Source organism: Euleptes europaea, chromosome 2 (assembly GCF_029931775.1).
Source record: "Euleptes europaea isolate rEulEur1 chromosome 2, rEulEur1.hap1, whole genome shotgun sequence".
Classification (NCBI taxonomy): Eukaryota; Metazoa; Chordata; class Lepidosauria; order Squamata; family Sphaerodactylidae; genus Euleptes; species Euleptes europaea.
Genome location: NC_079313.1, coordinates 50042574 through 50059834, shown reverse-complemented (window position 1 = coordinate 50059834; position 17261 = coordinate 50042574).

Below are 17261 nucleotides of genomic sequence, written 5' to 3'. Positions count from 1 at the left end.
TTTTATCCTCACAACAACACAATGAGACAAGTGAGGCTGACACTAATTAACCCAAAGTCACCCAGGGAATTTCATGGCAGAGGCTCAAACTACACATTTGCACAAAGGTCACTTTGCTTGTTGTTTGAATTTTATCGAACTATAAATCCAGCGCCCTGATCTGAATTGGGGCAACATGGACTTGGGAAATGTTACTATCAGAGTCAAAGTCAGATACAACACATTAAATATAATGTATAGTTTGGGCCAGAATGGAGGTTTGAACTTGGTTTGAACTCTTACCAGTTGTAGTCCCATTCTATGTCACCCCGCCTCTCGCAGTAAATGGGCTGGTATAGAAACTATGCACAAAAATTATACTACAGCATTTTATGTCAGATTCATATTTCATGAGTCCCATAGATTTGGTAAAGTTATGTTGTCAATTTACTGTATGGTCTGATTTCAAGACGGTGACCGTATAAAAAATTATACTAGAGCATTTTATGTCAGATTCACATTTCATGAGTCCCATAGATTTGGTAAAGTTATGTTGTCAATTTACTGTATGGTCTGATTTCAAGACGGTGACCGTCATGCAAAATGGTTGCATTTTGGAACAATAGAAGTTCCTAAGCATTTGTCAACTGCATCCCCTTACAGAGTGTGTTACAACAGCCTGGAAGTTAACCAAAGCATGAGTAAAGTCAGACTTCTCCAGCGTTTACTCATAAAAGGTACTCCTAGCCACTCCCATCTCTTTGGCTTTCTCCAAAAGTTTCGGTGAACAACGAACACTTTCAGTGTTTGGAGATAATGGAAAACATCACCACAGGTCTCTAAAATCTTTTCGTTTACTGCGGGATACAATCTGAATGGCACCGTTGCTTGTACTAGCAGTTGACGTATGCACAAGCCTCTATTTTGTTGACGGTCGCTGAAAAATGAAGATCATTCCCAGCGGGTCGCCGTGTTCGTCTGTCTGCAGTAGTAGAAAAGAGCAAGAGTCCAGTAGCACCTGAAAGACTAACAGAAATGTTTTCTGGCAGGGTGTGAGCTTTCGTGAGCCACAGCTCCCTTCTTCAGATACATACATTCTTCTATACATTCTATACATATAACTGTATAACTATAACTATACATTCTTCAGGTGTCTGAAGAAGTGAGCTGTGGCTCACGAAAGCTCACACCCTGCCAGAAAACATTCGTGCTTGTCTTTCAGGTGCTCCTGGACTCTTGCTCTTTTCCACTGCTGAAAAAGGAAGGCAGCGTCTGTCCGGGTGGGGACAGCCGGGCTTGGGAGAGGCGGTGGGGGACGCCGCCGGCAGCTCCCCACTCTGCCCGGCCCTGCAAGCCCGGGGAGGGCTGGGGCAAGACCTGGGCGAGGGAGCAGGGGCCGGGGGAGGAAGGGAAAAGAGGCAGAGCAACCCGGGGGAGAAAGGGGGACCTAGGCGGGGGCCCAGAACCCCTCCCCGCTCGGGCACCCGCTCCGAAGGGGGAAGAGGGCCGAGAAGGGGAGCGCCTACCTTGCAGAAGGAGCCGGCCCGAGCCTGCGGGGAACTTCCTCGCCCCTCTCCCTTCGCGGCGGCGTCGGAAGAGGCGGCCGCTGGCGCCGCCTCCTCTCAGCAGGCCGGCCCGCAAGCGCACGGAGGGCCGCGCTGGGCAGGAAGCGCGCAGGAAGCCTGCGCCGCGGAGGTCAGGCGCCAGGGGGCAGTGCAGAGTCAGCCCACGCCGGGAGGAAAGGCCAGACTAGGGTCCCCGGGGATCGGGAACTGGAAGGGATTCCAGAGGAGCCCCGTGGCGCAGAGTGGTAAGCTGCAGTACTGCAGTCCAAAGCTCTGCTCGCGACCTCAGTTCGATCCCGACGGAAGTCGGTTTCAGGTAGCTGGCTCGAGGCTGACTCAGGTGAAATGAGTACCCAGCTTGCTGGGGGTAAAGGAGAGATGACTGAAGAAGGCACTGGCAAACCACCCTGCAAACAAAGTCTGCCTTGGAAATGTAGGGATGTGACGTCACCCCACGGGTCAGGAATGACCCGGTGCATGCACAGGGGACGTTTACCTTTATAGAGGGCCAGAGTCCAGTAGCACCTTAAAGACTAACAAAAATATTTTCTGGTAGGGTAGGAGCTTTCGTGAGCCACAGCTCACTTCTTCAGATACAGGTATATTATTACCAGAAAATATTTTTGTTAGTCTTTAAGGTGCTACTGGACTCTGGCCCTTTTCTGCTACTGCAGACAGACTTAACACGGCTACCCGCTGTGAATTATCTTTATGAAGAGGTGTGGGAACGGATTACTAGTACGCGGGGTCATCTGCTGAAGCTGGAGGGTGAGAGATTCAAAACGGATAAAAGGGAGTATTTTTTTCACACAACGCATAGTTAAATGGTGGAACTCCCTGCCCCAGGATGTGGTGATGGCTGCCCCAGGATGTGGTGATGAATGCCAACTTGGAGGGCTTTAAGAGGGGAGTGGACCTATTCATGGAGGAGAGGGGTATTCATGGCTGTTAGTTAGAATGGATACTAGTCATGCTGTATACCTATTCTCTCTAGTACGCCAATATCCAATTAATTTTTTAAAACTTCAGAAAGGCCCTTGCTGGGGGGGGGCAGGGGGGCTGGCTGCCACGAGGACTGGGGCAAGGAGAATGGCTGCTGTGTAGGTGGCACTGGGAGAATCCAGACTTTCCCACCCACGTGGCAGCCAGCCTAGCTTTGCTGCGTTGTTTCTCAAAACATCGCAGCGAAGCAGGTTTGAAAGAGAATGCAGAAAAGCTGAGGGAAACCTGGTTGGTGCACAAAAATACCATGATGCTGTATTGAAGCAGGGAAAAGCCCCACTGCCCCCCCCCAAATCAAACCTGCGGCAAACCACCTATGTGGCCTTATTGTTTCCATGTAATAGAACTCAACTTGCATACATGGGGGGGAAGTAGTTTTAAATTAATTCTAATTGCCTCTGTCAATGGCCAGTAGAGCGCAGCATTTCCTTAAAAAAACATATTGTGAAGAACCCTTAGGTTTTAAAGCACATCTAATTTGGAGAGCCCCCTGGCGCAGAGTGGCAAGCTGCCATACTGCAGTCCAAGCTCTGCTCATGACCTGAGTTTGATCCCGACGGAAGTCGGTTTCAGGTAGCCGGCTCAAGGTCGACTCAGCCTCCCATCCTTCCGAGGTCGGTAAAATGAGTACCCAGCTTGCTGGGGGTAAAGGGAAGATGACTGGGGAAGGCACTGGCAAGACCACTTTTCAGGATTGTTTGGTTTCAATGCCTGTCATGATGTATATAGTAATTCGTTTGTTTTGGTAAGCAGATCAAAAGGTTGGATTGCTTGAGCGGTAACCTGAATCCCAGGCTGGAGTTGGGAAAGTGGAGCCGTGTGTGTGTGTGTGTGTGTGTGTGTATAAGGGAGGGTTTTTAGAATTTGCACAGTAAGGCAGAAAAGTGGCCTTGAGGGGCACAGATAAGACTGAAAGCCTCTGAGTGAAGTGAAACCCCTGTCCAGGAGGGGGATGGAATCTTGTGCCGGCTATAACCGGAGCCTACTGAAATGAAAGTCATTAGAGTCTTTACACTGTACCAAGGCTCTGAGTTTTTCTGAATGCTCCCCAGAATCACAACAAACCACTGGTTACTGCTGAACAACTACTGAGTGCCTGGGATTATTGGAATATTGTCGGGACAATGAGAAAGCTCACGCCACCCCATAAACATAGTCTGTGGTGGTGAAGAAATATTGATTCTTAGCCACCATCACCACCATGGCGTAGGCTTTAAAATGAACTGTAGCCCATGACTTGTTGGATTCATTTTGAGTCTTTCTCCACTGTCGTTCTAGCCTTTTCCCTTGTCTTTCCATCATCTGCTTCAGTGACCCAAGGAGCTGCCTGGGCTCTGAAAGTAGTCAGGAAACACATATCTTTCCGAAAGCTGAGCTAGAAACGCTTCTTCCTTGTCTGGGATGTTGATGGCTGTGCTGATTGGCCCTAAAGAAGGAAAATCAATCTGCATGTATGCAGAAGCTGCAGTCCTAGTGGCACTTTCCTGGGAGTAAGGCCACTGAATAACACTGGACTTCTAAGCACACCTGCTTAGGATTGCTTCCAGAGACATAACCACAAGTTACATCCTCCTGGCCTCCAATCAGGTTCTGTGTTTCAGCCTTAATTACTCCTGGGGAGGCATCTGGCTCAGCAACACATATGCACCATTTAATCTGCTCTTCTTCCTCTCTCTTCCTGTCTTGCAAATACGTTGAGTCCAAGAGGATAGTTAGGGTTGCCAACCTCCAGGTAGTGGCTGGAGATCTCCCACTATTACAACTGATCTCCAGGTGACAGAGATCAGTTCACCTGGAGAAAATGGCCGCTTTGGAAGTTGGATTCTATAGCATTATACCCCACTGAAGTCCCTCCCTTCCCCAAACCCTGCCTAACAGCATTATAGGCCCCCGGGGCAAAGCTGTACCCTGGGGCCCCTACCTACACAACCACTCACAGGAATAAAAAGGTAAATGGTCAAGTAAAATTAAAGATAAATTTATTGTCAGTTCCATAATGAACAGGTCCGTTCTTACATCATGCCTCAGAATTTATTTTTAATCCAAACCCAAATTAACATTAATATTGTTCGTTATCTTTAGTAAAACACATGCTAAATATGCCAATCACAACATACATAGATGAGCATGGGCCCCCTCTGCTCGTGGGGGACCCGGGCAACCGCCCAGCGTGCCCAGGCGTTAAGACAGCCCTGCTTGGAAGGAAGGCCTGTGGAATTAATGGGTCTCCCTTCCGAGTATGGGTAAGCCGAGGCTGCGCGGCGTTTGGTGTTTTCTTCGAAGGGTACAGCCCCGGAACCCATTTTCTTCCTCTCTCTCTCTCTCTCTAGTAGGAAAGGGCAAGAGTCCAGTAGCACCTTAAAGACTAACAAAAATATTTTCTGGTAGGGTAGGAGCTTTCGTGAGCCACAGCTCACTTCTTCAGATACAGCTAGAATGTGAATCCATCTGTCTTTAAGTAGAGGAGAGTGAATTCAGACAAGCATTAGTATGTGAATTAGTATGTGAATTCAGACAAGCATTAGTATGTAAATGTTAACAGTATGTCAATGGGAATAGCAGGCGTGATGGGATGAGGTGTGGCGTGCAGAAGAGTCTGTGATGTCCAGGGGAGAGATGGGTGTGGAGAAATCAGCATTGGTCATGAGCCCTGCAAGCTCTTTATTCAGCCCAGGTAAATGCATTGACTTTAGTTTGAATATCAGCTGTAACTCTTGCCCTTTTCTGCTACTGCAGACAGGCTAACACGGCTACCCACTGTGAATTATCTCTCTCTCTCTCTCTCTGCCGGATAAAACCAGGACTGAACGCTGCCTCCCCGCGGGTGAGAGGAAGTCCAAAGGTCCCTTTTGTCTCTGGCCTCGCGCCCGCCACCATTGTCCCCTCCCCCCTCCCCCGGCGACGCTTTTCGCCCAGTCAGCGGTCCCACCAACGGGGCCTCCATTGGCGGACGCGGCTCGTGACGCGACAAAGGAACGGGGCGGAGCCTCAGCCGGAGCAGCTCCGGTCGAAGGAGCCTCCGCCCGCCGCTTTGACCTGGCGGCCGCGCGCGCCGGGGAGGTTGGCCGCGCCGAGGGCGAGGCGGCTGGCTCAGGTAAGCGGGGCGGGCGGGATGGGGGATGGCGGAGGGGCCGAAGCTCACCTGGTGGGCAGGTGGGGGCGGTGAGGGCCGCGCTCCCGCCCGTTCGGCCAGGAAGGCGGCCGCTCGCCTGTGGCAGGCTGCGGTCCTGGGCGGACCTGAATCCCGCGGGGCTTCCTTCCGAGCAGAAGCCGCAGCAATAGGTGGCCTCCCCCACGGTAACCGCGAGAGCCCTGTAACCGGCTCGTTCCGGCCTGTTCTTGACACCTGCTGAAATGATAACATTTCGCCACAGCAGTCTCCAGGGCTCAGTCATGCAGCTTGGTTTTTATTATTATATTATATTATTATTATTTTTTTAGAGCCAGGAGTCACTTCTGGTATGTGAAAATTCAAACAACAGCCATACTCCACAGTAGCCATGCAGATTAGCTTTGGATTCACACATTAACAGATCACTTCGGGATACAATGGTTCCATATTAACATACCACACCCTCGTTAGCCCATTATCTTGATACTTGCAGGACAATGGTTAGCACATTACCTTGGATACTTTTTGCAGGACAGTGATTCAGCTCAAACCCAACCCCTTTCTGACTATATATTACTCTTCCTACATGCTTGACACTGAGAGACACTGTCCTTCCTTCAGTGTTACTCCTCTGAAGATGCCGGCCACAGCTGCTGGCGAAACGTCAGGAAAGAAAATACCAAGACCACGGCCACACAGCACGGATAACCTACAAGAACCAAAGCAGTGCTGTTGGACGTGCGCCTTTTCTTCACCGCTGAGTAGCTGCCACCACCACTTGTTGGCGGTCTCAGGGAAGGGTTTCTAAGGTTGTAGGTAGGAGTGAACCCCAGGACTCTCATTGGTTCTTGTAGGTTATCCGGGCTGTGTGACCGTGGTCACACAGCCCGGATAACCTGCAAGAACCAATGAACTCTGACCGTGAAAGCCTTCGACAATACCCAGGACTCTCATTTTCCAAATGATACCAAGTCGCATGTCCTTAAACAGGTCAGGGGAGTAGCTGTTTTGACAGGATTGGTAGCCGGTATTTCGCGGTGTGTTTTCCCAGTCTGTGACCTCAGGTTTCTGCAATCCCCAGGAAAATCTATGAGCCAGGATTGTTCCGTGTTGCTTTTGGGACATTGCACTTGATGAGATTGGGATCAGGGGCATTAATAAAATGCCCCCCTCCCCCAGTCTTTAGTCTTCCCTGGACTTATCCTAAGAAATAGTTGAGTGGATGCCTTACTATGTATTTCTGGTCATGAGCAATGGATGTGCGGCCTCTTTTTTATTTTTAAAGGTTGCCTGCTTAAAATGTCAGTCATCTACATTTTGTAGAAATTGTTCCTAAATCCCAAAAGGGACTTGAAGATGGTAAAAATACACCTGTCTGCACATGAACTGTGTGTGACACAGTTGTTCATGTGCACTGATGCAACAACTGGTTCTTGAAATCTCTAGTTTGGAGCAGATGATTGGTTGTGTTGCCAGAATCTGCATACTTACAAGACCAGCGTTGGCACTGAGTTATCCACACCACCAAATCCCAGGCTTCAAGTTATTAAGCAATCCTTGCTTGTGCTTTCAGCGTTTCAGTAGGAACAGAAAGTACAGGCCGGGTTTAATTGCTCTCACTAAATAGAAGGGATATCAGGGAGGTTCTTTAAATATTAAAGAGATTGCGTGTATTCCCTGAAAGAGATCTGTCTCTGACTTGAATTCAAGCTATACATGTAGCTTGAAGCCCACAAAATGTTTTAGTAAAGTTGCCTGTGTCCCCAAGTGACCCCAAAAGTTTTGGTGACTCATTTTCATCCTTCTCCGGTGAGTCCATGTCCAGATTACTGAACAAACAAAAACTTTGGAGTAATCTATTGTGTAGGGACAAACTTGACCTTTGCGTTTTAAAAAGAAATGAACTATTTCCAATATATAAATTCCTCTTGATTGTGTGTGTGTGTGTGTGTATATATATATATATATATATATACACACACACACACACACAATTTATTTATATCTATAGGAGCCTAAGACTGTAAAGGCAACTCTGGATGGGAGATATATATATACCGTATATACTCGCGTATAAGCCGAGTTTTTCAGCCCCAAAAAAGGGCTGAAAAAGCCGAACTCGGCTTATACGCGGGTCAGTACGGTAGGGTAGGGGAGGAGGGAGGAGGAGGGAGGGGGGAACTTACTGCCGCCGTCGCCGCCGGGCCCACGCCGCTTCCTGCTTCCAAGAGCAGCCTGGGGCGGCCTCCTGTAGCTGCAGGGAGGCTGCCCCGGCCCTTGCCCGGCCGCGCCGCCGCTTCTGGCGGCCGGGAGCGGACTGGGGCGGCCTGGGGCGGCTGCTCCAGCCCTTGCCCGGCTGCGCCGCCGCTTCTGGCGGCCGGGGGCGGCCCGGGGCGGCGGCCCTGGCCCTTGCCCGGCTGCGCCGCCGCTTCTGGCGGCCGGGAGCGGCCTGGGGCGGCCTGGGGCGGCGGCCCCAGCCCTCGCCCGGCCGCGCCGCCGCTTCTGGCGGCCGGGAGCGGCCTGGGGCAGCCTTCTGCAGCTCCAGGGAGGTTGCCCCGGCCCTCGCCCGGTCGTGCCGCCGCCGCCGCCAGGACCGTGCCGCTTGTTCCTGCGCCGGGAGCCCAGGTAAGCCTGCGGGGGGGGGGAGGGGTTATAAACCGACCCTCGGCATATACGCGGGTGCCTAATTTTTCCTCATTTTTGGGGAGAAATTAGGCACCTCGGCTTATACGCGGGTCGGCTTATATACGGGTATATACGGTAAACAAATTTTAGACTACACTTTACAGTAAGAGTTTACATGTTTGTTTTAAATTTAATTTAAAAAAATTCTGGACATTAGTGTTAGATTTTTTATTTACAGGGTGTATCATCTCACATTTTCATTTATATTTCAGAATATCATTTTACTCAGTCTAAGGACTGCAATTTTCTCATACATTTATGTACTTTGACACCAGCATAGGTGTATTCAGAATTGTATTCAGACCACTGAAGAAGGCTTTACAGCCGAAACGCGTTTGGTCTGAGCCGTGATATTATTTGGATATATTGTTGCACTGTTGTAATTTTGTCTTTTCATGGTTATTTAGCACGTTTAGCATAGATACATAGAGGCTTGAACAGGGCTACATACAAGTTGTACATTTATATTTATTTTTGTGTCTGTATTAAATTTACTATACATTATTCACAAAATCACTTGTATCAATATTAGCCCATGTTCTTTTGACATTATGCCAGTACAATTATTGTTGCATGAAGTCTTATGTGGGGGGTAGGATTGGTATAATGAGTCCCAGGTAGGCATTCTAGCCCTGTGTTTTTTGTTTTTTAAAAAATCTGGAACTTGTTTTCATCCTCAGTGTTAATTGTGCTAAATAACTTGTCCTTCAGAAGGCAGTGTGTTGAAAGATGAATTAACAGTGCTAACTGATAAATTAGGTTCTTTGTCATGAACAACAATTTGTTTATGTTAAACTAATTGTCAATGTACCTGGTAGGCGTTCCTGTAAATTGTTCTATGGAGATCTTAAATAGGATATTTTGTAATGTTTAGTTTCCACTGAACATGATAGAATGTGCACTTGTATAACAATGTTGAGTAACACTTGCACTCTTATATAACTTTACTGTAATAAGATTTTACTGTAATAAGATTTCATATATTATGTTGTGCAGCTTCTGAAGTTACATATACAGAACATGCTTGTGTTTAGAAATTTTCTTCATGGAAGTGTGGAGCTAAAATTAATGTAACTAGCAGCTGACGAAGACGTGTACTTGGTAAAAGTCCTAGAGACACAGACTGACCGTAGGGTGTGCTATAAAAGGCTGCTTATTCTCTACCATTGGAATTCCATGTTCTATTTAGATGTAGCTTTCCTTTCGCAGTGCTCTAGCAATAAGAAACAAAATTGCTTCACACACCCACAAAGTACAGGAGATGAGTGCTCTAAAGTAGTAGTCTTTAAGCTTTCCAGATCCAGGACCCACTGGTGATGGGTTCCTCTGAGCTGCAAGCATGTGACAGAAGCCCTGTGACATCAATTTTATGACAGGAAGAGGGGGAGCCAGAATTACAACTCAACAGGAATGTGTGGTAGAAATTTTAGGATCCTTACATGCTGGTAACATGCTGGTAACAGACCAATTGTTTCTATTACTACTATTCCCTTTATACTTTACAAAGTTATTTTATAGTTGTTTGAACCATAGCTTAGGGGTGGGCAGACTTAAGTTTTTTGCTAAAGTTGTGGGGGTCTGTCAGTTGGGGTCGGTTTGTAAAATAACAGCATGTATAAAATAACTGCAAGCCATTCACTGGGACATCAGCCTGTACGAGTGCAAATTCACATGTGAATTACTGCACATGTGAAAGTTGCTACTTGAAGGTGTGATAATAGTACCATGTTACAGGTGAGGAACTCCGACAGCGCGTTCCTGAGAGGAATGCCTGCGCCAGTCATAGGAGGCAGCGCAGCTGCACTGCCTCCAAAGGAGGTTCCCCCCCAAAAAAACCTCCCCCCGGTGTAAAAAAATCCGTGGAATCCTTCATAGGGTTGCACGGGAGATACGCCACCTTTTTAGGTGGCGTATCTCGCGAAAATAAAAAGGGGGTGCTCCTGGCCCGAAAGGGATTTGGAGGCTGCCTAGAGGTGGCTCCTCCCTCATCCTGGGATGCCGGAACGCCTCCAGGGATGCCGGAACGGGCTTTTACACCGGTGGGACAATAGTGGAAGGCCCCGTCGGTGTCCTGGGGCCCGGCAACTGGCGTCCGGGCCACGAACACTGGTGTAAGTTGCTCAGACACCGGCGCAGTGCCTTCCTGGCCTCCTAAGGGCTTTCAGCCTCTGGCTCAGGAATGCGCTCTGAGGCTGGTGGAAGTGGTTATTTGCAGTTTTTAAGCAGCAGTTTCTGTAAACCTTTTTATTTTTCATTGTGTTAGAAAGAAGTAGCTGTAGAATGGGCAACTAGACTGTGCCATAAGGGCACAGTGGGAATTTCTTGAAAAATAGTATTGTGGGTGGAGAAGAGCTGCGGACTTGTACTGAGAGGTACATGTAAGCTATATAGCACTGGGCAATGCAAACCCACTAATCTGGGGCACAGGCAGTCTTCTTTAGCCCCAGTCCAGGAACTACCGATAGATTGCTGTCTACCTTCTACTTATTCTTGGGCTAAGCCTGTGACGAGCCAGTGTGATGGACAGAGTGTTGATCTGGGTTCAGTCCCCACTTGCAATTCTCTCTCATCCTCACCTACCTTACAGGGTTTGTTGTGAGGTTAAAATGGAGGAGGGAAGTAACCATGTGTCATGTGCTGCTTGCAGGAAGGGCAAGATAAAAATGCATTAAATAATAGATCTAGGTCAGGGGTCTCCAACTTTTTTGAGCCTGCGGGTACATTTGGAATTCTGACATGGCATGGTGGGCACAGCAACAAAAATGGCTGCCACAGGAGGTGAAACCAGCCGCAAAATGATTGCTTAACAGCTTAACTTCAGTGTAGATCCTTGTGGTGTGGTGGCTTCTGCTGTCGAAGCAAAGGTTTTAAAAATCTGCATATCAAGTCTCCACGTCACTTAAAAGCCTTGCTGGGCAAAAGCCCTACCTGCCCCCACCGACTTCCTAAAGACAGTTGGCAGGCACCAGAAGAGGTGTTGGTCAGGCACCATGTTGGGGACCCCCAATCTAGGTAATGCTTTTGAGTTGACTGATTAAATATTGGATTATGTTTATTTGTTAAGTTATTTATACCCTGTTTTTCTCCTCAGTGGGGGACAACCAATGGAAAATATGAGAAACCTGAAGAGGCTAAGGGTGTTTGAGGTAGAAAAGCAACCCTTCTGAGTAACATTCTAATTTGGCTGGCCAGGGCCGGTGCCAGTCATTTTTGCGCCCTAGGCAAGGCTAACTACTTATGCCCCCCCATTGCTAACCAGTTTTCAAAAAGAGGTGTCTTGTAGAAAAATAAAAGCACAAAACTTTTTATAAGACATGATAATTCATTATATTCCATAGCACTGTTGTGGTACTTATCTTAAAATTAAAAAAATATAAATTGTCAGTTGCATTTTTTTTCAAGAAACTGGTCGGTTTAAAACTGTGCCCCTCGGGCCAGTTCTGCGCCCCTCTGACTTGTGCGCCCTAGGCGACCGCCTAGTTCACCTAATGGTAGCACCGGCCCTGTGGCTGGCTCATAAAAATAAGTTCTTCAGTCATGTTCCTACTTATGTAGCTACCGTTTACTGCACAATGGAGTGTACCCATGATGGTGAATTTTATGTATCCTTAATACTTTCAACAGTTGTAGGGCTCCTGTGTGTAAGTGTTGCATGTAAATCCATCTTGTCAGATCAGCTTTGGTCTGCTCAGTTGAGCTAATGGGTGGGTCCTCCATTTTTAAGTACAGCCCCTCCCCCACCCATGTAATAAAAAGTATCTTTTACTGTTTCAGAGTGAAGTAAAACGAAAATGGACCAAGAATTCCATCTATCTGTTTTAAAAGCTTTCGGGGGCATTGAATTAACAAATGCCCAGCGTGAAAGTATGTGAATAGTTTCTAAATAAATTATAAGAGTGCATCAGCATCCAGTTGTCTTTCAGTCCGAGTTCACATTTTTTCTTCATCTGCTTGTACTTTTGTTTTGTTGGTTTTTGCAGTGAACAGTTTGACCAACTAATCTTCATTTGGCTTTGTTCTGAACAGCTGCTTTTATCAAAGGGCAGCACTGTTGTGCATGTTGAAAGCCCATGAGTCTGCTTTGGTCTGGCTTCAGTGCTTTTGTTGTCAGTGTCTCCTGTGAAATTGCCAAAATAGCTTGAACAATCCATCCTTTACAAAGAAAGAAGATTGTTCTTTGTTATGGCTAGAATAGCATAAAAAGACCTTTTTGATGGGGAAAGGGAAGAGATTTCAACACTACATCAACCCTAAACATAAGCAATGCATGTGTTTGGTTCTTATAATGTGTATTTACTCACCCAGAACCATGGCACATTGTATGTAGATACAAGGCTGTGATATGTATGAGTCTGACAAATTATCAGTCTCAGTTACTAGTGAATAACTAGGATTATAACATTCAGAGTTCAGTGTGGTAAAGCATTGTGTTGTATGAATAAAGGTATGTTTTGTTAACAAAACTTTAACCTTGCAAAGTGGGATCCAAGACAGTTTACAATAATCTGAACAGAATTAACAGCACTAAAATCACTTGTATAACAAGTCTTGGATGGAATATGTCACAGTGCTTTCCCCCATGGGAAAAAAAGGTGGTGCAGTCCTGCCGCAGCTCAACGATGAAAGGTGTTAGGAAGCTGCCCAAAGGCAGCTCCGCCCCCGGGAATGTCCCCCCCCCACGCCGGCATGGCTGTACTCTTGCAGGATTTAGTTCCCAGAGTGGCTGCGCTGGCGGCAGGACGATGGAGCTCTGTCGCTCCAGGACGCCATGTTTGCCCCTGCACTGGCATGTTTGCCACTTTATCCCATGATAAAGTGGCACCTATGCCGGCGTAGAGTCACGCTGGCTCCTATGGAAATTCACACACACACCCCTTAGGATTGCAGCCTAAGAACACAAGAAGTTGGGGGAGTGATGTGGATAGTCAAGACTGATGCTTGGTGGAGTCAGCATATATAATAACTATGGAAGACAATCTATAAAAGTAAAGAAACACGAGTTCATCTCCCACAGCTAAATATCTGTCCAGATAAAAAGGAAATTTTCTACCTTCATTACCATATAGCATTTTAACATTAATATATAGGACTCAGTAGAAAATTATTTACAGTGGTTAAGAACGTAAGAAAAGCCATGCTGGATCAGACCAAGGTCCATCAAGTCCGGTAGTCTGTTCATACAGCGGCCAACCAGGTGCCTCTAGGAAGCCCACAAACCAGACGATTGCAGCATCATTATCCTGCCTGTGTTCCGCAGCACTTAATATAATAGGCATGCTCCTCTGATACTGAAGAGAATAGGTATGCATCATGACTAGTATTCATTTTGACATACAGCCTTATCCTCCATGAACGTGTCCACTCCCCTCTTGAAGCCTTCCAAGTTGGTAGCCATCACCACATCCTGGGGCAGAGTCCCACAATTTAACTAAGTGTTGCATGAAGAAATACTTCATTTTATCTGTTTTGAATCTCTCACCCTCCAGCGTTCTGGTGTCATGAGACAGGGAGAAAAGCTTCAACTTCATGTCGCTTACAGGAAAGCTGTTTATTTACTTCATCTATGCCCTGCCTTTTCCCCCAGTGGGGACCCAAAGCACCTTACTTCTCACTGTTAAGTATCAGTTTTGAGTGTTATGATTCAAAGACATTCTTGAATTGTCACCTGAGAGCAGAGTAGCAGTAGGATAGCTGTTTGTTTGATTGTTTCATTTATACCCCACCTTTCTCCCCAATGGGGATCCAAAGCTGCTTGGATAGTTCTTTTCTCCATTGTATCATCACAGCAACCCTGTGAGTTAGGTTAGGCTGAGAGCACGTTACCTGGCCAAGGTCATCCAGCAAGTGTCCATGGCAGAGTGCAGATTCAAACCCGGGTCACTTACAGTGAGACCCTCTTAACAGCTACCCCACACCAGCTGAATATAAAACACACTGTTTGGTTGTACTCCAGAAGTAAGCTGATTTTGTTCTTGCATTTACTTAAAAATAACCTGCTAGAATCCCCTTGGTTCACTGATGTATGTTAAATCCACAAAACAAGAATGCATACTCATGTCTTCTGAATACAGAGTCTTAATTAAGTGACTCCCCTGAAATGGGCCAGTGGGCTGTGGTTTTACCTTCTGACCACCTCTATGATATATTAGGGTTTAAAAATGTGTATTGTGTGTTAAAGAAATATTTTTTCTCCTTGCTATGTTTCATTCACTATTTCGCATTAAGGCTGTGAAGGCTGTTGCTACTTGTAGCAGGATACAGGTTCCAGCTTTAGAAAACATATTCTTAAATGTGAGAGGTGTATATCCTTTGACCAGATTCTAAACATAGCTTTTCTTTATGGAGAATCTCATCTAGTGGTGTACGTAACAGACTGTTTAGTAGCTTTTAAAGTGTGAGAGGTCTAGAACAAATCTGATCTTAATCTGTAAATCGGCATTACTATATCAATGCTTTTACAAGGTTCTTTTAAAAGGTTGAAGGTCCTGTAGTTTAAAAACACTACTTTATTAATTTCTAGTAAACTACTTCAGTAATTTCTAGTAAACATGAACTATTATTAGAGGTATTATGGTGATTAAGATTTATCTCCAGCAGGAAGTGGGTTGTATAAGCCTTAATGCATCTGATTCAGAGATCAGAACATGTTGGTTTCCATTGTAGTCCGATGTGATTTTTAAAGCCAGGTATCATATAGCTATAGATGTGTGCTCAAGTTCTCAGTGGCTATGGATGACCTTGGTATTCTCAGGATCTGATTAGACCTTGGTATTTAGTGTATTCAGTTGCATCCTGGGTCAGCTGACTCTGACAAAACTGGGTGCTAGTGACACATTTTGTTTAGTGTCCTTTGTGGCAAGCAATCCAGCATTGCTGACTGGTGGATACCTCTGGTTTAAGCGAAATGTGTTGTATTAATTTGTTGGCAATAGTTGTGCCTTGTTCTCCTAATGGAATTCAAAGAGATTTTTTCCTTCCCTTTGGGCATAATCATAGGTGTTGCACAAGCTTGATTCAGGTATGGGGTAAGGGAGTACAGACTTTTTCTCATTTTACTGTGTGTACTATTGCAGGTAATGAGGTTTCTCTATGAAGAAATCTTGAATTCTGAGGTCTCCAGGAGATTGCAGGCCTTGGGTGCATTCAGATACTTGTGTGGCATCTTCCTAACATATTGTACCCACAAGTATATGGGGAAGCAGACAATTTCTGCATTGCCATCCTGTCATTGAAAGTCCAAGGAACCTGAGGGATGGTAAAGCTGAGTTTAATCACACGTTGAAGGATATAGATGGATAATCACAGCAAACTATGTGGCTCCTGGGTGTCTGAGGTCGTTTATGCATGAGAGTTTTACCTGAGGTTCGTTGCTTGCTGGATCCACACTTTCCTGTTGTGAATCTATGCAGCAGCAATCTCCAAGCTCGAATCAAGAAGCATTGGAGTCCCCACCCCTTGAAATGCTGCTTTGTAATTGGCTGTGGAGCTTACTGTGTGAGAAAAGTCCTGTCCCCCCACCGTGGAAACCCAAGTGCAGTGGAAAAAAGTATTTAACAAAATGGAGCCCTCCAAAAGAAATGGGAGGGGGGGGAGAAACCTAAGCCTCATTTTTTAAATCCTCTTGCTTAGAAATAACTCCCAGGAGGCAGGAAGCATTTAAATCCCAGACCCTTGACACACTGCTTTGTAATTTGCTGTAGTTCTTTCTGTGAGAGAAACGTCACTCACCCAAGCTTTTGTGTCCCGTGCTTTGCCTTATGCATGATTATTTCACCCAGGATGATCTCAGGAGAGATCAAAGAATTGGGTTAATAGAGGAATGGGAAGTCCCAGGTAACTCAAAATTGCAGCGAATATTTCTTTTAAGCCATGACAAGCCAGGGATGGGAAAACCTTGTTAAGTTTCGGAGGGAGGGGGGTTGATCCCACAGGAGGCAGGTGGGCATACGTTTGCAAAATGCAGATTCGCTACTTTCGGAGGATACTCGCAGGACAAAATGGCCATGCATTAATGGCCACTGTCTTATACAGCAACCTCAGTTAATGCTCCCCAGGAGTTTGGGAAAGGCAAAACTGATACCTCACCAGCAGCTCTGTCCCCTGCTCTTTCTCCCAGCCCAGTTGACTCAGTTCTGCCTCTGGCGAGGAGGAGCCTTACAGTTCAAAGGCTCACAGCTCCCACCTCTCAATAGCCACAGCAACAGCAATATCTTTGTGAACATAAAATATACAAGAACAAAATTACTATACAGAGTTATGAGTATCATTTCTAGCACAGGAACTGAAAAAGCTCTATGTGTTGGGTAAGTATTTTAACTTTAATCAGGATTTAAAAGCTGATGCCAGCTGACTTTATTGGTATTTAGAATTTCTCAGTCTATCTAGCTTTGCTGAAATCCCCTGAAAGGAGTTGGAGTTAATGAGGAAGTTAATATTCAGGGGATTTTAAAATTCAAGATTGTAGCAGGTAATCTTGTGTTATGGTAAACTTCCCAAAGATAGTGAGCAGAAAAATATGTTTTAAAAAAATCTGTAACTCTGTATGGTTAAATGAATTCACTTTCCCGGCTATTTTTAATCTAAAAGGTCTGCAGAGGCTGGCTGGTAGCTGTTCATTTACTGCCCATTATTTCCTATGGGTAGACCTGTCCTATGGGCAGCAGCCTTATTTAATATGAAAATAATTTGGCGTCCAATTTGAAAATAATGAGGGTGGGGGAAATGAGGGACAATTGCTGAAATGATCCTAAATTTTTGGGGCCTCCCCTAAAAATAGCTGGAAAAAATCCCAAAATGGTAAGTAAGGAGAGTCCCAGAAATCTGGGATAATGAAAAGCATGCCCTCTTCAAATATAAATCTGAAATCAATCAGAATTGTTTGATATGTACAACCCCAGGTACAAAGGAGATCAACTGTC